This window comes from Salvelinus alpinus, chromosome 5, assembly GCF_045679555.1.
Source record: "Salvelinus alpinus chromosome 5, SLU_Salpinus.1, whole genome shotgun sequence".
Classification (NCBI taxonomy): domain Eukaryota; kingdom Metazoa; phylum Chordata; class Actinopteri; order Salmoniformes; family Salmonidae; genus Salvelinus; species Salvelinus alpinus.
In genome coordinates this window covers 35342027-35366624 of record NC_092090.1, presented here as the reverse complement: position 1 = coordinate 35366624, position 24598 = coordinate 35342027, and the positions used below count along the sequence as shown (strand labels likewise).

Sequence of the window (24598 nt, the reverse complement as noted above, 5' to 3'; positions counted from 1 at the left end):
GGACATGACGACAACAGAAAGCCACTGAGAGGTAAATGAGAGGCCAAATGGAGGGGATCTAGGGAGAGGGAGAAGGCCATGTCAGATTGTGGCCCAGGGGCCTGTGTGAAATATGAAGAATGCCATGTAATTACATTAGATCAAGTGCACTTCTTTGTCTAATCACTTCCCGTCCTGCCTGTCTGTCCCTCTCTCCATCCGCTCACCTGTGGGCGGAGGGGCCCAGTGAAGCAGACAGGGCGGCAGAGACGGGGCTGGGCTGTGAAAGGGTGGAGGGATGTGAGAAGGGTGAGTGGGGAGGGGGGAGGGGGGTGGCAGCTTGAAGCACACCCTGTCACGATCCATTTCTCGTCTCCACAGCCCACATTAGACGCATTGTCACAATAATTAAATTTCTCTGTATTAATTGACGACTTGTAATGGAAATGTAAGCAGTCGGGGAATGTATCAAAGTACAACAACAACAATAGCAGAGGCAATAACAAAACAAATATCATCTGGACAAATGAGGGAGGGAATTAGACATGATTGATGAGTATTGGGGCTTCAGAGTCAGCCACACACTGTCACACTGTCTGTGTGCTCTGGGACTTCTGACACTGTGCATTTCACTGGCTTGTGTGTGTGTGAGTGCACGTGACTGAGATTATGTGCATTTGTCTGTTTGTATGTGTGCTAAAGACGTTGCTCAGAGGGAAATTACACCAGCTAATGAGGAATGAGGAATTGGTAATCCATGGCAAAATTGAATTACCATACAATAATACTTATTTCTATAACAACAACAAAAAAACTGACGTTTTGAGGAGCTTAATCCCGTTCATCTGTAAGCTTTCCTTTTGTCATCAGTGTTTACACAAAATAATTTGAGCGTAGAAACACATAATCATTACCTTATTGGCAGGAAAGCCCATTTCTCTCATGTTCTACATGTTCAATGCAGTTGAATGTGACCCTATCTGTTATTCTAGTTCTAGCACTAGATTCAGCATTCTGATCATAGGGACAAGTACTGCAGAAGATTAACAGAGTTGCAGAAAGTTTCTCGCCGTGTATAATCAATACAATAAACAGAAGCAATCATTAGTTATAATACTATAATATATCTGTGATCCCAGTAATCCTTCCTCATCTCCTCCATCTTCCCAGACCCATCACTGAGCCTTATCTTGCTGCTCTCAGAGCATAGCCTCATCATGGGCCATATGACCTCATCATTCAGGGCCATGTCCTGTTGCCCTTAGGGACAGGGCCACATGTTTGACTGACTGACACCACTCCCACATGGCTAGTCTACAGTACATAGGTAGAGTGGTTTAGCACTGTGAGCTGCTACCTTTCTTTCAGCCTCTCAGTAAGGATGTGGGCTCAGGTTTGCAGTGCGTTGGAATGTCTATGGAGACAGGAGGACTTGAGTTCAGTGTGGCCCAGGGAGAGAGAGAGGGTGACCAATGAGTGAAACATCTGGCTGGAGACAGGGGGATGGAGACAGGGATTGGGACAGTATGGGAGTGGGGAAACAGAGAGGAAGCTCATCTGTTTGGCACATCTCCTCTGTCCCAGCCTCTCTTGGAGCACAATTTCTCCTTCATTGTTTCTGGCATCTTTATCTGAGACTGACAGATGGATCTCACTCCCTTGGTACACACTCACACAACTTGTGCATGCACGCACGCATGCACACACGCACGCACGCACACACACACACACACACACACACAAATCCATCCTTACTCTTCTCTTGAATGCTTTGGAGAGAATGGGAAGCTGCGCAAACATGCCTGGCACTTATTCCAGGGTTCTGAGTGAAGCTCCAGCCACCACAGCAAACATTTCCCCACACAGTTTTTATTCCTTATAACCATGGCGATGCAGCCAAGGCCCTGGCGAGGGGAGGCTCAAGCGCTTTCAACATGGCCAGGAAGGAACCAGTGAGCTGAGCTGAGCGTACCGCTCTCTCCCTGTCTCCCTGCCGTCTCCAGGAAACAGCTGCGTATTGGGGGGAAATGTGCGAGAGAGGAGGGACCCAGGCTGTCCCCGGGGAAAATGAAATGTAGATTTTGCGACGTGGGCTCATTTTCTGCAGTCTGGAGCTGTCTGATAGGGCCTGACTGGAGGCTTATTTGATTAGTTTAATTCACAGCCTCGTGTGGTCCTCTGCTGAAATGTACCCCCAGGTAATTAACCATTTTGTTTCTGTTGAGCAATGGAACAATCACACACAAAACTGTGAACTGTGTGTATGTTGGCTTCACAACAATGTTCATAGTTATGACACCTACACAAGAGGTGGAACAATCATCTTTTTTATTGCTACCATGATTTGATGACTCCTGAGAGTGTGCTCTTCTCCAGCACGTCAATGCCTCATCACTGTGAGATAAGAGGGTTTGAGGCTCTGCAGCAGGCAGCATCACATCAGGAATCACTCCTAGCTGAGTCATCCAGCACATCGTATTTCCTCATACAGTCTCGTACATGCCAGTGTCTGTTCTTCCAGCATCCTATGACTAACAACATGAGACAAAAAAACAACAGCATTCACTCTTAGAATTAGGGGTGACTCGAAGAACCCTGAAGATCCTCAAGGAACCCTGGAATTCCTCAAGCAACCATAGCTTTCAATGGTTAATACTTGCACCTTTGGTTAGTTGAGGGGTTCTTGGAGGAACCTTTAATGTTTCAATGTAGCAAAGGTTCCTGGAGAAACAGTATACACTTCCACCTTTAATGACAATACAACAAAACACATGACCAGGCATGACATTTACTCTCACGTGTGGTCCAAAAGAACTATCTGAAAGCCACACCTCCAATAAGCCACACCTCCAATTTTCTGATAAGGTGCCTCAACTATAATATATTATTAAAACAGTTCAACATTTAACCCCTCCCACAACAAAAAGGTTACTATTTGAACCTTTACAACGGGGTTTCTTTTAAATAACCTTTTCAGAGGGATTCTTCAAAGAACCTTGAATTGAAAAGGTACCCCCGTAGTGGCAAATGTTTTGAACCCCAAAAGGTTTTTCGAGGATCAAACACAAGAGCACACACACACACTCACACACAAGGGAACATGGACAGAGGAAACCGTAAATGTCAAGGCACAGTGAGGAAGAAAGTGGAAAACAATGCATGATGGGAGGAGGGGTTAAGTGATCAGAGTGGGCGACTCTTACATCATGTAGGGCACAGTGCATGATGGGAGTAAGGGTTTGGCAACATACCCTTCTGAATTCCAAATCTCAGTCCTCAAGCACTGTGAAATTAGAATACAAATGAAGACTAGACTATTTTGCCATGAGATCTGGAAGCACAATTAGAAGTGACAATGGGCAAAGGGGGCCCGGCTCAGTAAAGGGGGCCCAGCTCAGTGCAATATCTACTGTATCTCTCCTACCAAACGGTTAAAAAAGAGCAAGTCTTGCTCCCTCTGCCCTTCTCCTTCTGTTTGCACCCTCTCATTTGTCACATTTACAATGGAAACATCCAAATTTACAGATGCTATCAATTAATCACCTCCGCTCTAATTACAATCCAATTAACCTCGCTTTCCGTGCTCCCTGCCTGCAGCAGGACGGACACTTCTCTGTCCCAGTTCCCTCCATACTCAATCACTAAGAACACATACACACACAAAGAGAAAGGAAGTGAGGGAGAGAGACTGGAAAGAAAATGAGAAAGAATGAGAGAGAGAGAGAGAGAGAGAGAGAGAGAGAGAGAGAGAGAGAGAGAGAGAGAGAGAGAGAGAGAGAGAGAGAGAGAGAGAGAGAGAGAGAGAGAGAGAGAGAGAGTGAGAGCTCAAGAGAGAGCAAGAATGAGACCATGAGCTGGAACCGGTGTCTATCTGGAGGGGAGACACAGGTGTGTCTTGTGAGAGAGAAGAGCTGAATGAGCACTGTCAAGAGGAGGGAAGGATGTGTTCAATCTTTAGGCTTTGCTTTCCTCTGTCACCATGGGATACGGGAGGGAGTGAGTGTTGAGGGGAGGAGGGTGGATGTGTAGGTCTATACCGATCCTCTCACCCCGACCACAACCACCACCACCTCCATCCCCTGCTCTATGCTCTAACCCAGATATACTCCATGACTATAGAGGGTGGATGTGTCTCCCCCTCAGTTCTAACCCAGATGTATATACATGATTGTTTTATTATTTATTGTTTTATTTATAGTTTTTATTTCAGTGTCATACACCAATTGGTGCCCAGCCCGTATGGGCTTATACGGCACTATTTCTTTAAGTAGGTGGATGTGTGTGTCTCTCCCTCAGTTCTAACCCCAGATGGATATACACCATGACTATTACCTGAGTAGGCAGGCCTGGATTTACAGCGGGCTGTCAGCCGGGGCTTTTAACGCCACACTGGGGCTGTTTTACAGCTCTGCCCGAGGGCCCCAATCGGCTTTCAATTAGCAGGTGAGCTGCAGCCCTGCTTCCAATCAATAATAGCCTAGTCCAGCCCAGGACACTGAAGCACAGGCAGGCTGGCTGACTGGATGGAGGGGACCCAGGGGCTGGCAGGGGGGAGAGGGGGTGTACAGGAGGGGCTAGGTAGACTCATGCCACATAGCCAGAGGGCTGCAGATGGAAAGGGTCTGGGGTCTGTCATTCTATGTCTCCCCTCTCGTTTTAAACTCAGTCTGCAACCTCCAGTGTGTCTCACTACTGAGAATACAAAACCGAGGGAAGGGAACTGAGGTACAGAGAAAGAGAGAGAAAAGACAGAAACTGATTGTCTCAATTCTTATCGTCAACCTCTATGACATGGTCTCTCTCTCTCTCTCTCTCTCTCTCTCTCTCTCTCTCTCTCTCTCTCTCTCTCTCTCGTACATGAAAAAGCCCAACTCCCCCTAGTGTCAGAAGAGAGATCAGACCTGCCAAGCCAGTGAATACTGTAGCATGGAATTACATGCAGCTCTTTCCTTGCATCACACTTGATTTTCAAAAGCGATGCTGTCATACCATTTCTGTTCTTATTCTGCTCACTTCAGCATTCTGTCTCTCCAAAGTCACAGCTCAGAAACAAAGAGAGGGAGAGCAATATTGTGTCTAAGGGATGAGGAAACATAGAGGCATGGAGAAGAGGAGCTGTGGAAGGAGGAATAAGCAACATGGGTCTCTTTGAACGCTCCACGGGGTGGGGGTGGGGATAGGGGAAAAGGTTTTGGGGGTTGTCGGGGGGTTCGGGGGGGTTGAAGTTGGGAGTGGGGCCAGGCTATGCCTCCCTTCCACGCGGGGTAGCTTCAAGGGGGAGAGGCAACATGGGCGTCTTTGAAGGCACCTCAGCAGGGGGGTAAGGGTGTGTATGTGTGTGTGTGTGTGTGTGTGTGTGTGTGTGTGTGTGTGTGTGTGTGTGTGTGTGTGTGTGTGTGTGTGTGTGTGTGTGTGTGTGTGTGTGTGTGTGTGTGTGTGTGTGTGTGTGTGCGAGCGAGCGAGCGCGTGTGCACTTGTGAGTGTGTGTGTCTGTGTAGAGGGAGGAGGGTAGTTGGTAGAGGAGCATGGTAGCTATACATCTCACTCTGAGCAGAGAGAACAGAGCTGGAAGGGGAGACAGGCAGCTCTTCCCTCCACACATCTCTGTTCAAAGGCGCCATCAAAGTCTGGCAGAAATGTCAGTGCTGTAGGCAGGGGACCGGCCTCTGAATGTCACTCCTTCTCAGGTCAGCACAGAGCGTGCCTGCCATGCTCCAGAGGAGGAAATCGAGAGAGGAAAAGTAGAGAAGGGATAGTGTCTGTGAGAAAGTACAGGGCTACTCAGTCTATCATACGATATTTCAGGGATTTTTTTCAGGCTGTTTGAGAGAGAGGTTTCTGAGATCGGTTTGACACCTACAACCTCCTAGTTGACAACAACCGTTCCCACAACTTTAGAGAACATTCCTTTCAGAGTCTTACTAGGTCATTGTCTAATGTTTTCTAGGAATGTTCCTTTGATGTGCAAGGGATGTTTCCAAGAGACCTTTCCCTTAATGTCAATTAAAACTTACTCAGAATGTGGTTACCATGTTCTTAGAACTTAAGATATGAATGTCCTAGGCACGATACATGGGAATGTTACAAGAACATTCATGTGTCCAGTTTTCTGAGGTTTAGGAGAATATTCCATCAAAGTCCCACCAAACACACACAGAATATGGTTGCCATGTTCTCAGAATATAAGATAATGGGGCCTCACGAGTGGCCAGCGTTCTAAGTCACTGCATCGCAGCGCTAGAGGCATCACTACAGACCCGGGGGCGATCCCGAACTGTGTCACAACCGGCCATGAACGGGAGTCCGATAGGGCAGCGCACAATCCTCCGAAGGCACTTAAGTAGATTAAACAATTTGATAGGTGTAAGCAAAAGGGTGAATGCACTTTTAAGTAAATCTCAGTTTTGTTAAAAGTACACTCAAGAAAAACTATTTTATTGATCATAGTGATTCAGGAGTATCATTAAAACAGGTTAACACTCCCCACCAACATTACACAACTATACTGAAAGCTCTTAAATTATAAGTAAATCAAATCAATTATGAGAATAGTCAGATTAACCGATACATGACACAGACATGGTGGCGTAGCGGAGCACCGTGAACCAAGAGGTTGTGAGTTCAAATCCCAGGTGAGGACATGCTGAATAATAATTACTGCATAAATGAACATGCACAATGTAATCATGTACGTCAGATATGTAAGTTGAAAACACTGTATGTTAAAAGCACTGTGTGTGAGTTTCCCTAACCTTGCCAACAGACAAAGAGCTATGAATGGATCAGTGGTTCACCAATCAGGGCCTTGATTGGCTCGGCGACAGTAACAAGGCGTGTTGTGTAATGCCATTTTTTGGTGGGGAAGAACTTTTCTTTGGGAACATCAGGCAACGTCTTGAGAACTGATACACAGAAATATTCTTGCAACATTGCCATTAAAAGCGTCTAGAAAACGTATAGCTTATGTTCTGAGAACATGGCAACCATTTTCTGTGTATGTTTGGTGGGCAGTTGATGGAATATTCTCCAAACCCTCACAAAACTGGACACATGAATGTTCTCATGAAACAAGTCTAGAACATTAAGATATTGTCTTTGACCCACATGCTCACACCCACATCTCCAGCGCCCTCATCACTCTCCTCCACATGGCCTCAAACTGCACCATCTTGTTTCTCTCCATCGCCCATAAACTTTCAACATTTAGATAATGAAGCGTTTTAACTTTCCATTGTGTTAACGACAGAGGATTGGTTGATTTCCAGTTTTTAAGTATACGTTTTTTCAAGATGATTGACTAGAAGAAAAAAATTCCAACCCATCGGATATCACTGCACCTTCATATGGCATGTCTTGAAATATGCAGACAGACGGATTAAAAGTAGATTTACATTGTAATACTTCTAACAGCCAACTTTCTACCACTGCCCATAAGTTTTGGACTTCATAACATTCCCAGAAGGCATGGATTATTGAGTCATTGTTGGTTTTACACTTAAAACATGACTCTGCCGTTATACTGTAGAATTTGTGAATTGTATCTCTTGTATCAAATTCTATATTTACTTTATACTGGATTAAGCATACATTTTTGTTAACTGTAATTTTGTTAGTTATGTTCCAACATTCCCTCCATCTTGTGCCAATATCAGTTATTTTTTAAGTTTTGGTTCTAATCATTTATATTTTTTCTAAGAGATTGTCAGTTGGATAGGCTCTCTGCACGGTTTTGTATAGGCTACCGATCATATGAATATCCTTTTCTGACTCAAACAGGGTTCCCTCAAGATTTCTCTGATGTACAAAATATCTCAAAACGAATTGACTTGCAACTTTTAAGTTGTATGTATTTGAAAATATCTACATTGTTCAATCCAAAATCGCTTTTTAATGCTGTCATGGAAATGTAAGGTTTTTCTATGCCTTTAGTTTTCCATGTGCACCAATTTATTGGTGAATTCTGAAAAACTATACAAGGATTGTTCCATATGGTTGAGTTTTAGGGAGTGATATTGGTTCTTGTAGAATATGTTACATTTTCTTACATATTGTTATAATGTTTTTAACTATGAAGTTGTTAATGTTCTTAACTCTATCTTTGAAAATAAACACATGGAAAGATTCTAGGGATGAGCATGCGCATCTTCAATATGTACCCATTGTTCCTCTTTAGTGCATTTAACTATATGTGGCAAGTAAAAGCCTTGGTTGACGAGTTGATACAATTCCAAGTCTGGAAGGTTAAAACCAACCTCAGACTTAAGATGTAAAACTTTCCTTTTTATTTTATGAGTTTTATTTGCCCATACTGTATAAAGTCTGCTATGAACAAGTATACTTAAAAAATACATATGTATTTGGTGGGGTAATTGGTATGACCGAGCATAAGTATAAAATCTTTGGGAGCCATGCCATTCTGAATAAGTTAGATTTAGAAGTTAGATTTATGGGAAAATTGTTCCATTTCATTAGGAGTGCTTTCAAATTGTTGAGTAATGGGATAAAGTTATCTTAATATATTTGTTGTTTGTTGTCACTTATTAAGCATCCTAAGTATTTATATATATTTTAGTCTGCTGTTATTGTCATTATTGAATTGTTTTCCACGTACATTTTATATCCTGACATTTTACAGTATTCTTAAAATATTTTTGCAGGGTGTCACGATCGTCTTGCGGAGAGAGAGAGGACCAAGGCGCAGCGTGTGCAAAATACATTCTCTTTTATTAGAGAAAGGAAAAAACACGCAACGAACACTATAACAAAACAAAACAAAAAACGTGAAGCTATAAATGTAAGTGCACACACAAGCTACAAACGTACAACATAGACAATTACCCACAACACCCAACTGCCTATGGCTGCCTTAAATATGGCTCTCAATCAGAGACAATAAACCACAGCTGCCTCTAATTGAGAACCAATCTAGGCAGCCATAGACATACAAACACCTAGACAAGACACTGACCCATTAAACGTACAAACCCCTAGACAAACCAAAACACATACATTCCCCATGTCACACCCTGACCTAACTAAAATAATAATGAAAACAAAGATAACTAAGGCCAGGGTGTGACAGTACCCCCCCCCAAAGGTGCGGACTCCGACCGCACAACCTGACATTGAAGGGGAGGGTCCCGGGTGGGCCTTATTATGGCGGCGGCTCGGGTGCGGGACGTGGCCCCCACTCCACCATTGTCAATACCCGCTTTGGTGGCTCTGGTAGATCCTGGCTGACTGGCGGCTTTGGAAGATCCTGGCTGGCTGGCGACTCTGGCTGCTCATGGCTGGCGGGCGACTCTGGCTGCTCATGGCTGGCGGGCGACTCTGGCTGCTCATGGCTGGCGGGCGGCTCTGGCTGCTCATGGCTGGCGGGCGGCTCTGGCTGCTCATGGCTGGCGGGCGGCTCTGGCTGCTCATGGCTGGCGGACGGCTCTGGCTGCTCATGGCTGGCGGACGGCTCTGGCTGCTCATGGCTGGCGGACGGCTCTGGCTGCTCATGGCTGGCGGACGGCTCTGGCTGATCCTGTCTGGCGGACGGCTCTGGCTGATCCTGTCTGGCGGACGGCTCTGGCTGATCCTGTCTGGCGGACGGCTCTGGCTGATCCTGTCTGGCGGACGGCTCTGGCTGATCCTGTCTGGCGGACGGCTCTGGCAGATCCTGTCTGGCGGACGGCTCTGGCTGATCCTGTCTGGCGGACGGCTCTAGCGGCTCGGGACAGACGGGCAGCTCTGACGGCTCGGGACAGACGGGCAGCTCTGACGGTGCTTGGCAGACGGGCAGCTCAGACGGTGCTTGGCAGACGGGCAGCTCAGACGGTGCTTGGCAGACGGGCAGCTCAGACGGTGCTTGGCAGACGGGCAGCTCAGACGGTGCTTGGCAGACGGGCAGCTCAGACGGTGCTTGGCAGACGGGCAGCTCAGACGGTGCTTGGCAGACGGGCAGCTCTGGCCGGCTGAGGCACACTGTATGCCTGGTGCGTGGTGCCGGAACTGGAGGTACCGGGCTAAGGACACGCACCTTCAGGCTAGTGCGGGGAGAAGGAACAGGGCATACTGGACCCTGGAGACGCACATTAGGCCTAGTGCGTGGTGCCGGCACTGGTGGTACCGGGCTGGGGACACGCATCTCAGGGCTAGTGCGGGGAGAAGGAACAGGGCATACTGGACCCTGGAGACGCACATTAGGCCTAGTGCGTGGTGCCGGCACTGGTGGTACCGGGCTGGGGACACGCATCTCAGGGCTAGTGCGGGGAGCAGGAACAGGGCATACTGGACCCTGGATACGCACATTAGGCCTAGTGCGTGGTGCCGGCACTGGTGGTACCGGGCTGAGGACACGCATCTCAGGGCTAGTGCGGGGAGCAACAACAGGACGCACAGGACTCTGGAGACGCACAGGAGGCGTGGTGCGTGGTGTAGGCACTGGTGGTAATGGGCTGGAGACACGCACCATAGGGCTACTGCGTGGAGGAGGAACAGGGCTCTGAAGACGCACAGGAAGCCTGGTGCATGGTGTAGGCACTGGTGGTACTGGGTTGGGGCGAGGAGGTAGCGCCGGAAATACCGGACCGTGCAGGCGTACTGGCTCCCTTGAGCACTGAGCCTGCCCAACCTTACCTGGTTGTATGCTCCCCATCGCCCGACCAGTGCGGGGAGGTGGAATAACCCGCACCGGGCTATGTAGGCGAACCGGGGACACCATGCGTAAGGCTGGTGCCATGTAAGCCGGCCCGAGGAGACGCACTGGTGACCAGATGCGTTGGGCCGGCTTCATGACATCCGGCTCAATCCTCAATCTAGCCCTGCCAGTGCGGGGAGGTGGGTAATTCTGTCACGATCGTCTTGCGGAGAGAGAGAGGACCAAGGCGCAGCGTGTGCAAAATACATTCTCTTTTATTAGAGAAAGGAAAAAACACGCAACGAACACTATAACAAAACAAAAAACGTGAAGCTATAAACGTAAGTGCACACACAAGCTACAAACGTACAACATAGACAATTACCCACAAAACCCAACTGCCTATGGCTGCCTTAAATATGGCTCTCAATCAGAGACAATAAACCACAGCTGCCTCTAATTGAGCACCAATCTAGGCAGCCATAGACATACAAACACCTAGACAAGACACTGACCCATTAAACGTACAAACCCCTAGACAAACCAAAACACATACATTCCCCATGTCACACCCTGACCTAACTAAAATAATAATGAAAACAAAGATAACTAAGGCCAGGGTGTGACACAGGGGGGGCAATGAGTTTTCAATATTGGTCAGGTATATCAGGAGATCGTCTGTAAATAAGTTTAGTTAATATTTATGTTTACCAATATTGATACCTGTTACGTTTGGGTCCTGTCTAATTCTTTCTGTAGGTGGTTCAATTGCCAGTGCGAACAGGAGGGGGAGAGAGGACATCCCTGTTTTGTGCCCCTTTATAAAGCAATTTCATCTGATAATGTATTGTTTTTGTATGTTTTTGCTTTAGGAAATTTACAGTGCATTCGGAAAGTATTCAGATCCCTTGACTTTTCCAAATGTTGTTACATTACAGCCTTATTCTAAAATGGATTCAATCTACACATAATATCCCATAATGACAAAGCAAAAACAGGTTTCCATAAATGTTTGCACCTTAAAAAAATATATATATATACAACTTTGCTATGAGACTTTGCTATGAGACTCAAAATTGAGACTCCAAATTAAACTCTCCAAATTAAAATGCATCTTGTTTCCATTGATCATCCTTGAGATGTTTCTACAACATTATTTGAGTCCACCTGTGGTAAATTCAATTGATTGGACATGATTTGGAAAGGCACAAACCTGTCTATATAAGGTCCCATAGTTGACAGTGCATGTCAGAGCAAAAACCAAGCCATGTGGTCAAAGGAATTGTTTGCAGAGCTCCGAGACAGGATTGTGTCGAGGCACAGATCTGGGGAAGGGTACCAAAACATTTCTGCAGCATTGAAGGTCCCCAAGAACACAGTGGCCTCCATCATTCTTAAAAAGAAGAAGTTTGGAATCACCAAGATTCTTTCTAGGGCTGGCCTCCCGGCCAAACTGAGTAATTGGGGGAGAAGGGCCTTGGTCAGAGAGGTGACCAAGAACCCGATGGTCACTTTTACAGAGCTCCAGAGTTGCTCTGTGGAGATAGGAGAACCTTCCAGAAGAACAACCATCTCTGCAGCACTCTACCAATCAGGCCTTTATGGTAGAGTGGTCAGACGGAAGCCACTCCTCAGTAAAAGGCAGATGACAACCAGGGTGGACTTTGCCAAAAGGCACCCAAAGGACTCTCAGACCATGAGAAACAAGATTCTCTGGTCTGATGAAACCAAGATTGAAGTCTTTGGTCTGAATGCCAAGCGTCAAGTCTGGAGGAAACGTGACACCATCCCTACGGTGAAGCATGGTGGTGGCAGCATCATGCTGTGGGTATGTTATTCAGCGGCAGGCACTGGGAGAATAGTCAGGATCGAGGGAAAGATAAACGGAGAAAAGTACAGAGAGATCCTTGATGAACACCTGCTCCAGAGCCCTCAGGACCACTTTACCATCGAGGACCACTTTGGGAACAAGCGTTTTAATTAATACCTTCAAGTGATATCCTCTGGGTCCACATTGTACATTTTGTTGTATATGTCTGTTACCAAAAATAAATTCAATTCAGGACCTCAGTCTGGGGCGAAGGTTCACCTTCCAACAGAACAACGACCCTAAGCACACAGACAAGACAACGCAGGAGTGGCTTCGGGACAAGTCTATGAATGTCCTTGAGTGGCCCAGCCAGAGCCTGGACTTGAACCCGATCGAACATCTCTGGAGAGACCTGAAAATAGCTGTGCAGTGACGCTCCCCATCCAACCTGACAGAGCTTGAGAGGATCTGCAGAGAAGAATGGGAGAAACTCACAAAATACAGGTGTGCCAAGCTTGTAGCGTCATACCCAAGAAGACTCGAGGCTGTAATCGCTGCTAAAGGTGCTTCAACAAAGTACTGAGTAAAGGGTCTGAATTCTTATGTAAATGTGATATTTTAGTTCAATATTAAATTCTTATGTAAATGTGATATTTCAGTTTTTATTCTTAATACATTTGCAAAAAAATCTAAATAGGGGCTCTACTTTGTCCCAATATGTTAAATACAATTCTATGGGAAAGCCTTCTTAATATTTCGTATATCTAATATGTCTGCTGATAATTGCTTCAGTTGAGTCTAAGAAGGCTGTAGGATCAGTTCCACTGTTGTTTAATTCTGATTTATAGAGATTTTCATATAATCCTGTTGTTTCTAATTAACGCATCTGTATCTTTTAGGATTATAACTGGTTTGGCGTGTATTCGTTTTGTGAGGGTTGCGAGATGCTTACCAGGTTTTTTGCCATTAAGTAGTATGCTTTATTTGAGTTTAACCTGTAGTTGTTGGCTCTCTTCAAAAGTAAAGTATCATATTCCTGCTTAAATTCAGACATTTTATTTTATTCTTAACCTTGTAAAGATTTTTTTATGGGCTTTTTAATTTCTAACTCAGATTAAACGTTTGCCGTGTATGAGATTATCATTCCCCTAATTATATCGGGGCCAGCTTTCTCTATCCTGTATGTCTACATTTGTAATGGTAAAGGTTTTTGTTTTTCATTTAGGTATTTAATACATTTTGGGTCTTCAAGATGCGCTCTGTTCATTCTCCATATTCTGTTGCTAGGTGTATTTTCTATTAGTGTAATTAAGCATGATAACAGAGAATGATCTGATATCAGTGATATGTCATGGATTTCTTAACCCAGTAAATTGTTGAGTATATTTTTTTAAATAAAAATGTAGTAAATTTTTTAAATATATTTTCTTACTTTGAGAGAAAAAAGGAGTAGTCTTTTGTAGTTGGGAATAGTAATCTCCAGGTGTCCTGTAGATTATTTGTAGAGATTACATTTTTAAGCCTCTTTGGAGGCTCCTTGAATTCTTATTTTTTATTACTGCGTCTGTCAATGTTATTGAATGTATGATTTAGCTCGCCTGCTAAAATAATAATGATAATGATAGGCTAATGCAATTAAAATGTACTTTCCATAAATATGACCATTTACAGTATGTCACATTAATTAAACTCTTATTCACATATCACTTCTAAACTGACAAATAAACATAAAATATACATTTTACAAATACATTAGCACGTTTAATACATTTGTTTCAAGCAATAGAGCATATGCTTTTAATACTGGTCTTTTGGGAAAATATGCAGTTTTGGGCAAATTCTCATATCAGTGATCGGTCAGCATATTGGAGCGAGTGGTCGCATTTCGCACTTCGCACCGCTGGTAGTATTACTTTTCATTACATTTCATTATAGTACAACGGTTTGATTTGTCTGATCTTAGCAATTCTTTTTAGCTAGCTACATAGCCGTCTTTGTATCAAAGATAATTGTGTAGTTTATCGTAATTATCGTAATTATCGTAATTATCGTAATTATCGTAATTCGTCGTCCTAACGTAGTCAACACTGCTATCTGGCCAGCAGCTAGCCAGCTAGCCAACGTCCACCGTCTACCGAATAGCAGCACTGTAGAAACTATTACATTCAACGGAACGACTTGATTAGTGTAGTGTTAGCTAGCTACATAGTTGTCTTTGCTGTCTTCGTAATTTACCGAGGTTAGCTAGCCAGCTATTTGTCGTCCCTCTTAACGTAGGAAACACTGCTAGCTAGCCAGCAGCTAGCCAGCTAGCCAACGTCTACCGAATAGCAGCACTGTAGAAACTATTACATTCAACGGAACGACTTGATTAGCGTAGTGTTAGCTAGCTACATAGTTGTCTTTGCTGTCTTCGTATCCAAGATAATTGTGTAGTTTAGAGTGTGTAGTTTAGTTTAGAGTAATTATCGTAATTTACCGAGGTTAGCTAGCCAGCTATTTGTCGTCCCTCTTAACGTAGGAAACACTGCTAGCTAGCCAGCAGCTAGCCAGCTAGCCAACGTCTACCGTCTACCGAATAGCAGCACTGTAGAGACTATTACATTACAACGGAACGACTTGGTTAGTGTAGTGTTAGCTAGCTACATAGTTGTCTTTGCTGTCAAGATAATTGTGTAGTTTTGAGTAATTGTCGAGGTTACCTAGCCAGTTACCGAGGCTACCTAGCCAGCTACACTTTCAAACTAAGTCAACAACGCAGCCACTGCTAGCTAGCCTACTTCAGCAGCACTGTATCATTTTAGTCAATAAGATTTCTTGCAACGTAAGTTTAACTTTCTGAACATTCGAGACGTGTAGTCCACTTGTCATTCCAATCTCCTTTGCATTAGCGTAGCCTCTTCTGTAGCCTGTCAACTATGTGTCTGTCTATCCCTCTTCTCTCCTCTCTGCACAGACCACACAAACGCTTCACACCGCGTGGCCGCTGCCTGGTGGTCCCAGCGCGCACGACCCACGTGGAGTTCCAGGTCTCCGGCAGCCTCTGGAACTGCCGATCTGCGGCCAACAAGGCAGAGTTCATCTCAGCCTATGCTTCCCTCCAGTCCCTCGACTTCTTGGCACTGACGGAAACATGGATTACCACAGATAACACTGCTACTCCTACTGCTCTCTCCTCGTCTGCCCACGTGTTCTCGCACACCCCGAGAGCTTCTGGTCAGCGGGGTGGTGGCACTGGGATCCTCATCTCCCCCAAGTGGACATTCTCTCTTTCTCCCCTGACCCATCTGTCTATCGCCTCCTTTGAATTCCATGCTGTCACAGTTACCAGCCCTTTCAAGCTTAACATCCTTATCATTTATCGCCCCCCAGGTTCCCTTGGAGAGTTCATCAATGAGCTTGACGCCTTGATAAGCTCCTTTCCTGAGGATGGCTCACCTCTCACAGTTCTGGGTGACTTTAACCTCCCCACGTCTACCTTTGACTCATTCCTCTCTGCCTCCTTCTTTCCACTCCTCTCCTCTTTTGACCTCACCCTCTCACCTTCCCCCCCTACTCACAAGGCAGGCAATACGCTTGACCTCATCTTTACTAGATGCTGTTCTTCCACTAATCTCATTGCAACTCCCCTCCAAGTCTCCGACCACTACCTTGTATCCTTTTCCCTCTCGCTCTCATCTAACACTTCCCACACTGCCCCTACTCGGATGGTATCGCGCCGTCCCAACCTTCGCTCTCTCTCCCCCGCTACTCTCTCCTCTTCCATCCTATCATCTCTTCCCTCTGCTCAAACCTTCTCCAACCTATCTCCTGATTCTGCCTCCTCAACCCTCCTCTCCTCCCTTTCTGCATCCTTTGACTCTCTATGTCCCCTATCCTCCAGGCCGGCTCGGTCCTCCCCTCCTGCTCCGTGGCTCGACGACTCATTGCGAGCTCACAGAACAGGGCTCCGGGCAGCCGAGCGGAAATGGAGGAAAACTCGCCTCCCTGCGGACCTGGCATCCTTTCACTCCCTCCTCTCTACATTCTCCTCTTCTGTCTCTGCTGCTAAAGCCACTTTCTACCACTCTAAATTCCAAGCATCTGCCTCTAACCCTAGGAAGCTCTTTGCCACCTTCTCCTCCCTCCTGAATCCTCCCCCCCCCCCCCCTCCTCCCTCTCTGCGGATGACTTCGTCAACCATTTTGAAAAGAAGGTCGACGACATCCGATCCTCGTTTGCTAAGTCAAACGACACCGCTGGTTCTGCTCACACTGCCCTACCCTGTGCTTTGACCTCTTTCTCCCCTCTCTCTCCAGATGAAATCTCGCGTCTTGTGACGGCCGGCCGCCCAACAACCTGCCCGCTTGACCCTATCCCCTCCTCTCTTCTCCAGACCATTTCCGGAGACCTTCTCCCCTACCTCACCTCGCTCATCAACTCATCCTTGACCGCTGGCTACGTCCCTTCCGCCTTCAAGAGAGCGAGAGTTGCAACCCTTCTGAAAAAACCTTCACTCGATCCCTCTGATGTCAACAACTACAGACCAGTATCCCTTCTTTCTTTTCTCTCCAAAACTCTTGAACGTGCCGTCCTTGGCCAGCTCTCCTGCTATCTCTCTCAGAATGACCTTCTTGATCCAAATCAGTCAGGTTTCAAGACTAGTCATTCAACTGAGACTGCTCTTCTCTGTGTCACGGAGGCGCTCCGCACTGCTAAAGCTAACTCTCTCTCCTCTGCTCTCATCCTTCTAGACCTATCGGCTGCCTTTGATACTGTGAACCATCAGATCCTCCTCTCCACCCTCTCCGAGTTGGGCATCTCCGGCGCGGCCCACGCTTGGATTGCGTCCTACCTGACAGGTCGCTCCTACCAGGTGGCGTGGCGAGAATCTGTCTCCGCACCACGTGCTCTCACCACTGGTGTCCCCCAGGGCTCTGTTCTAGGCCCTCTCCTATTCTCGCTATACACCAAGTCACTTGGCTCTGTCATATCCTCACATGGTCTCTCCTATCATTGCTATGCAGACGACACACAATTAATCTTCTCCTTTCCCCCTTCTGATAACCAGGTGGCGAATCGCATCTCTGCATGTCTGGCAGACATATCAGTGTGGATGACGGATCACCACCTCAAGCTGAACCTCGGCAAGACGGAGCTGCTCTTCCTCCCGGGGAAGGACTGCCCGTTCCATGATCTTGCCATCACGCTTGACAACTCCATTGTGTCCTCCTCCCAGAGCGCTAAGAACCTTGGCGTGATCCTGGACAACACCCTGTCGTTCTCAACCAACATCAAGGCGGTGACCCGTTCCTGTAGGTTCATGCTCTACAACATTCGCAGAGTACGACCCTGCCTCACACAGGAAGCGGCGCAGGTCCTAATCCAGGCACTTGTCATCTCCCGTCTGGATTACTGCAACTCGCTGTTGGCTGGGCTCCCTGCCTGTGCGATTAAACCCCTACAACTCATCCAGAACGCCGCAGCCCGTCTGGTGTTCAACCTTCCCAAGTTCTCTCACGTCACCCCGCTCCTCCGCTCTCTCCACTGGCTTCCAGTTGAAGCTCGCATCCGCTACAAGACCATGGTGCTTGCCTACGGAGCTGTGAGGGGAACGGCACCTCCGTACCTTCAGGCTCTGATCCTACACCCAAACAAGGGCACTGCGTTCATCCACCTCTGGCCTGCTCGCCTCCCTACCTCTGAGGAAGTACAGCTCCCGCTCAGCCCAGTCAAAACTGTTCGCTGCTCTGGCACCCCAATGGTCGAACAAACTCCCTCACGACGCCAGGTCAGCGGAGTCAATCACCACCTTCCGGAGACACCTGAAACCCCACCTCTTTAAGGAATACCTAGGATAGGATAAAGTAATCCTTCTAACCCCCCCCCCCCCTAGAGTTAGATGCACTATTGTAAAGTGGTTGTTCCACTGGACATCATAAGGTGAATGCACCAACTTGTAAGTCGCTCTGGATAAGAGCGTCTGCTAAATGACTTAAATGTAAAATATCACTTTGCTCAATTTATCACATACAAAGATTTTGTATGACTGTTGAAATGTGCAGAACATTGACTGTAGCCCTTTCTGAATCTCTGCAACTAAAGTGGGGGGGAAAGTACTTATTATGTCTGTCGACATTACAGACATAACTGCAGGACTAAATATTAGCATATCAGCATGTAGGCTACAGCCCTATGACACTGTAAGCCTATGTTACAGTCTCAATGTATAGTTCTGTTTTCCTATCACTCTGTTTAATTCACTTTGAATAGATTTGCTGGAGAAAGGAAATAAATATTATTTATACACAGCAAGTCACCTGACAATAATGGGCTACTCTCCCTTTTTATTTACCTGTCATGTCTCTGATATGAGCTGAGAAGCAAGGAAGGAATCACTAGGACTTTGCTTATTTTCTTTAGGGCTGCATAACCAAGTCCAAGTTCGTGGGCTAGAAGAACCATCCTCACATTTATATAAAATGCCACATCTTCCCTGGAGCACTCCTGCAGCCTGAAGGAAGTGTCAACACTCCTAAATGCATCACGATCACCTTCACAGTCTGCACATTCATGACATAATTGCAGATTCACTGGTTGGTGAAGTCCATGGTGATTTTAAGTCCAGTGTTTAGACATTTAGGGCAAATAAAATCATGTACATGTTGGTTTATTTGAGACATGTGGAATAAAAACCACTGTTGATCTGGCTGCAGTCTGGTTGATCGCTGCTAACATAGTTGTCATCTTCATCTCAAATAATTTGCGTCTCAACGCGCTGCTGCGGGCTACCTCCTCACGATCGGCGGATCAGACAGATTTTTTCTTTCATTTACTGCTTTTCTCGCATTGGCTAACTGAGATCGCCTGTTTTTATTCACATTCTGTAGGTATATTCTTCGAAATGTTCTAATTTTGTCTATTTTTACGTTGATTCTTCGCGGGGGATATTTTCAAACGAGGAAGTGCTGCGTGGCGGGTAAGGCATTTTAACCAATCAGGTTGCCGGAAAGGGCCTTTAAATACCAGTAACCAATCGGATGCCAGGAAGTTACTTATCATTCAACATGAAGCACCACGTCTACAAAGAATATAGCCATGTATGGACTAGATAACGATACGCGCCGGAAAACAAGCTTTTGAATGATATATGATTCAACATGGAGCTTTTAAAAAATAGAGGTTGAATAAAATAGCGGTTGAATAAAATAGCGGTTGAATAAAATAGCGGTCTACATGAAACATGATATCAAGAACGACATTTATGGTAGGTGTAGTTGACGGAGTTGGGATAAAATTATACAAATCAAGTATTTATATACATTATTGCCGATTTATTTGTACATTTGATGAAAGTTTGGAAGCAAAATAAAAATGTTTGCCTGTGGTGCCTGGCCTTAAATGTTCAAGAACCATATGCTATTTTTTCCCCATCATGAAGCTTGTGCACATTCCATGTAATAAGTTGGATTTTACAATACTGTAGAATCAAAGTTAACCTTGTCTGTTCCGTCTATAATTGAAGAAGCAGATAAAACATTTTAGCAGAAGTCATTTGAGGGAGGTGGACATTCCATGGAATGGGAGAGTCATAGTATAAATACAAAGTTAGTATATACAGAACATGTATAGAGTGTGTGAGCTGAGCAGACATTTAGAAGAGAACACACAAAAAAACATAAAGCAAAGTACTTTGAGGCGCTGTGCCTTTTAAAGCTTCAACTCCTCTTCTAATGTACCAAAAGACTGTGGATTATGACATTGTACAGTACATACATTGGAGGAAGACTGACACTTTAGTACTGTGGTCAGTTTGTATTACCTTGTAAATTACATTTGAGTATAGTGGCTGGTGGGGGTCTACATGGGGAGAGTGGGTCCACCGAAAGAATGAAGTGGGATGCATGGAGGCCCTTCACACACTTCAGAGAAGTGTCTGATGCCCTTTCCAGTCACCCAATCCCCCGGATAGAGCCCCTCTCCACTCTTACCAATAACAACCATTGAATCTTAGCTATAATGACAAACAAGTAATAATAATGACTCAACATCCTCTCCTAATCTGTCTAGAACTCTTTTTCATCTTACAGCATGTTTGCAAGTCACAAAAATAAATACAATTACACTGCAATATAGTTAAATCCTTCTTTCTCTCTCCCAAGCCAATCCCTTCTCTCTCTACCATTAAGATCTGTTCTGAGAACATGGCAACCATGTTCTGTGCATGTTTGGTGTGAGGTTGATGGAATATATTCTCCTAACCCTCAGAAAACTGGACATATGAATGTTCTTGCAACGTCCCATGAAACATGCCTAGAACATTAATATTGTATATTCTGAGAGCATGGTAACCACGTTCTGGATATGTTCTGTTTGACAACTCTAACGCCAAAACATGCAAAAAAAGTTTATCCGAAGGTTTTTGCTAACATAGATAGAATGTTCCCCTAACTAACAGAAAACTGGACGATCAGACATTAGAGGAACATTACGGGTAACATTACAAAAACGTTTTCTCTCCCTAGAATTGTTAGCTGGAATGATGTTGTCAACAACCTGAGGTCATTGGGAGATGAATGGCAATTGGGGAGTAACAGTGGTTTGCTTGCAGATGATGTCTACTGAAGCTCTTTAGGCAAAACATTGCAAATTCAATCAACAAAGATAAACAATGTGTTCTCTCTTTCTTTCTCTCTCTCTATCTCACACACACACACACACACACACACACACACACACACACACACACACACACACACACACACACACACACACACACACACACACACACACACACACACACACACACACACACACACACACACCACAAACACTTCCTCTCTCAGTACAAGTCATGAAGGAGCTGTCAGATTACAGGAGGGTAATTGAATTTGGGAGTGCTATGGGGAGGGACCAGACAACACATTTTCCATTGTCTCCCCGGAGTGTCAGGAACAGGAGCTCAGGGGAAATTCCTGCCCGTTGATGGGGATTTTGAGAAGGGAGATTGTGGAGGGCAAAGGAGAAACGAGGTGGAGGCTGGGACCCGCAATATGCACAGCTTTATTTGGAAACTAGTTCAGAGGGTCAGCCTTCAGCGCGCTGTAGTCACCAGAGAAAGACAGAGAGACACGCCGAGCAAGTCAACATGACAGACACACAGAGAGAGGAGAGAACATAAGCATGACAGACAGACAGAGGGAGAGCGATACGGAGAGGATCGTAAAACAGCAGAGACAGACATACAGAGAGAGGAGAGAACATAAGCATGACATACAGAGAGAGGCACGATGCTGAGAAAGACAGGTAGAAAGAAAGGCCAGGGGATAGATAGAAAGAGAGAGAGAGAGACAGAGAGAGAGAGAGAGAGAGAGGCAGAGGAGGGAGAGGAGGGAGAGATATATAAAGCGAGAGAGATACGGAGAGAGAGAGAAGGGAGAGGCAAGATCACCCGCCTTGAGTCTATCTGTCATTGAGCAGGCTCTCATACCACAGGAATTGACAAGTGACTGTTGGGATGGACAAAGTGATATACAGCGCAATACTATATGAAGAAGATCGGGAAAAATACAAATGAATCAATGCTTTTTGTGAATGGCATGTTAATGGAACGTATGGCTTTCTGATTTCTCTCGAGGTTCTACAAGCGCTACAGTATGAAGTGAGGGGGCCGAGGTGGCACATTGACAGACAACAGACTTCCATTGGGTGTCCTGTCTCTCTCCACACTCAGACAGAAGCCTGGAGGCTTACTGAGTTGGAGCAGCTAACATGGAGGGTAGTTCAATCAGGGGAAAGCTAGCTAGCGTCTGTCTGTTTGCCGGGTGTGATGTTAGCAGACCGGGGATGTGATGTGTGGATGTCATTAAGTCTGTGAAGTGGAAATAATAAAGAATTAGGATTGTCTCAGAAGACAGGAGAATTAATCCAAAATGAATTACATGAAGGAGGAGGAGGAGGAGGAGGAGGAGGAGGAGGAGGAGGAGGAGGGAAAATCAACATCAGCTTCTTTCCTCTCCTCTCTGCTTCAAGCAAGATAGGGGGCAATTTCAACGATTTCTCTGAACTACGAAAAATGTTATGAATAAATGAGAGAGCAAATAAAAACAGATAAATTAGTGACGATGTGGGGGAGGGGAGAGAGAGAGAGAGAGAGAGAGAGAGAGAGAGAGAGAGGAGGAGGATAGTCAGACAGAGGATAGAAATAGAGAGAGGGGAGGGGAGGAGATGGGCCATGGCAGAGGCAGTAGTCAAAGCCCTGTGGCTGCCAGATTGCCCTGGTCTTTTGTTCCTGGTGTTTTTCTGGAGAGGCCTGCCAGTGTTAAAGAGGCGGCGCTGCCGATTGTAATAAACGGCACTTGTAAATCGCGGAGTGGAATTATACAGCATGCAGATGGATCCATATGCCATCATGTGCAAAACGTGGCCAAAAACTCAAAGTGATAATTAAGACTTAGGGGGTGAATGGCAGAGACATTTGTGACAACGGAATATGGCGTCTCCTGGCACTGGGGGAAACAGAAGGGCTCGGAAAAGCTCTGTGTCACAAAACATTACCCACGCAGCTGTTGGCTTTATGAGCAGAGCTGGTGTGCTCTTCCCACCCCCTCACCCTTCTCTCTCTGGGTCGATATGCACAGTGGTGCTGTTCACTCCCAGTTTGTGACATTTTAAAGCAACATGTCCCCTTCTCACCTCGGGGAATAGACAATCATTCAAATCCACGCACACACACACACACACACACACACACACACACACACACACACACACACACACACACACACACACACACACACACACACACACACACACACACACACACACACACACACACACACAGCATATTACAAAGTAAAGGCCACCAATTCAATCTGAACATTGTTACAGTTTCTACTGTACTGGTTGCTCCTTGTGTCATTTTAAATTTTATTTAACCTTTATTTAACTAGGCAAGTCAGTTAAGAACAAATTCCTATTTTCAATGACGGCCTAGGAACAGTAGGTTAACTGCCTTGTTCAGTGGCAGAACGACAGATTTTTACTTTGTCCGCTTGGGGATTCAATCTTGCAACCTTTCGGTTACAAGTCCAACGCTCTAACCACTAGGCTACCTGCCGCCCCAATAATGCAGTGTCTTTGGGCTGGTCTTTATTGCGTTAGAGCTGCTGATCTATCCCAGAGCTTGTGTGTGTGTGTGTGTGTGTGTGTGTGATTGCACTTTACCCTGCAATCACACCTGCAACCCTGTACATGTGACTATTAACAAATCTGAATCTGCGTGTGTGTGTGTGTGTGTGTGTGTGTGTGTGTGTGTGTGTGTGTGTGTGTGTGTGTGTGTGTGTGTGTGTGTGTGTGTGTGTGTGTGTGTGTGTGTGTGTGTGTGTCTGTCCATTGTCCCCCTTGCACCAGGAGTGCAGGCAGCGTAGACATATAGAGTCTGACTGGGAGGAAACCCTTAGCTCCCTGTTAAACTGGCAACCTCCTCTGTCACTCCTCTGTCTGTCGCCACTCCAGACACGGGGCTGGAGCTGCAAACAAAGAGCCCCTGAGCTCAATAAAAATGTGGTGATTAAACACCTCCCCTTAATTGCTCCTTTTGTCCGGGAATCAAACGGTCACACTGATTACACAGGTATGGGAGAGAGAGGCAGAGAGCTGACCATGCCGACGACGCCTCCGAGAAGGCCAGACACCTCTGCTATCCCTCTGCCTGCCCTCACGGCTCACGTCACCGCCTTTTTATCCCACTAAACTAAACAACCAGCGTCTGTGTGATATGATGTGTGTGTGTGTGTGTGCATGTGTGTGTGCATGTGTGTGTGTGTATGTCTGTGTGAGTATGTGTGTCTCTGGCAGGTAGGGAGAGAGAGGTAGAGGGACAGAGGAAGAGAGAGGGTTCTGAGGTGAGCGACACCAGAGCTCCCCACAGTGGACGGTTGTTGTATTACAGCAGGCTAGCACAGTCCACACACTTGGCTCTGAGCTAACAGCCAACTGGCCGTACTGCTGAGGGGACGAGCCAAACCCAGGGCCTGTGTCCAACGTGACGCAGCATGTGTAAGATCACAGCAGCATGGGAACCATACACATCATCTGCCAGTCACAGAAATAAAGACATTTCACTCAAACACAGCGCCTGTCAAATGGGTCAATATGAAAGGGAGGGGCTCAATTACTGTGCCCGCAAATACACACATTAAGTG

The 24598-nt window shown here is 45.9% G+C and overlaps 1 protein-coding gene across 1 annotated transcript in view; it reads right to left on the bottom strand.

Moving 5' to 3' along the window:
• Nucleotides 1-2323: 2323 nt before the first annotated feature.
• LOC139576007 (protein mono-ADP-ribosyltransferase PARP6) overlaps nucleotides 2324-24598 on the bottom strand; it is a 42264-nt gene continuing 19989 nt past the window's right edge. Inside the window, exon 24 of the mRNA XM_071401562.1 lies at nucleotides 2324-2510. The gene's annotated coding sequence lies outside the window, so the exon portion shown is untranslated. The remainder of the gene's footprint in view (nucleotides 2511-24598) is intronic.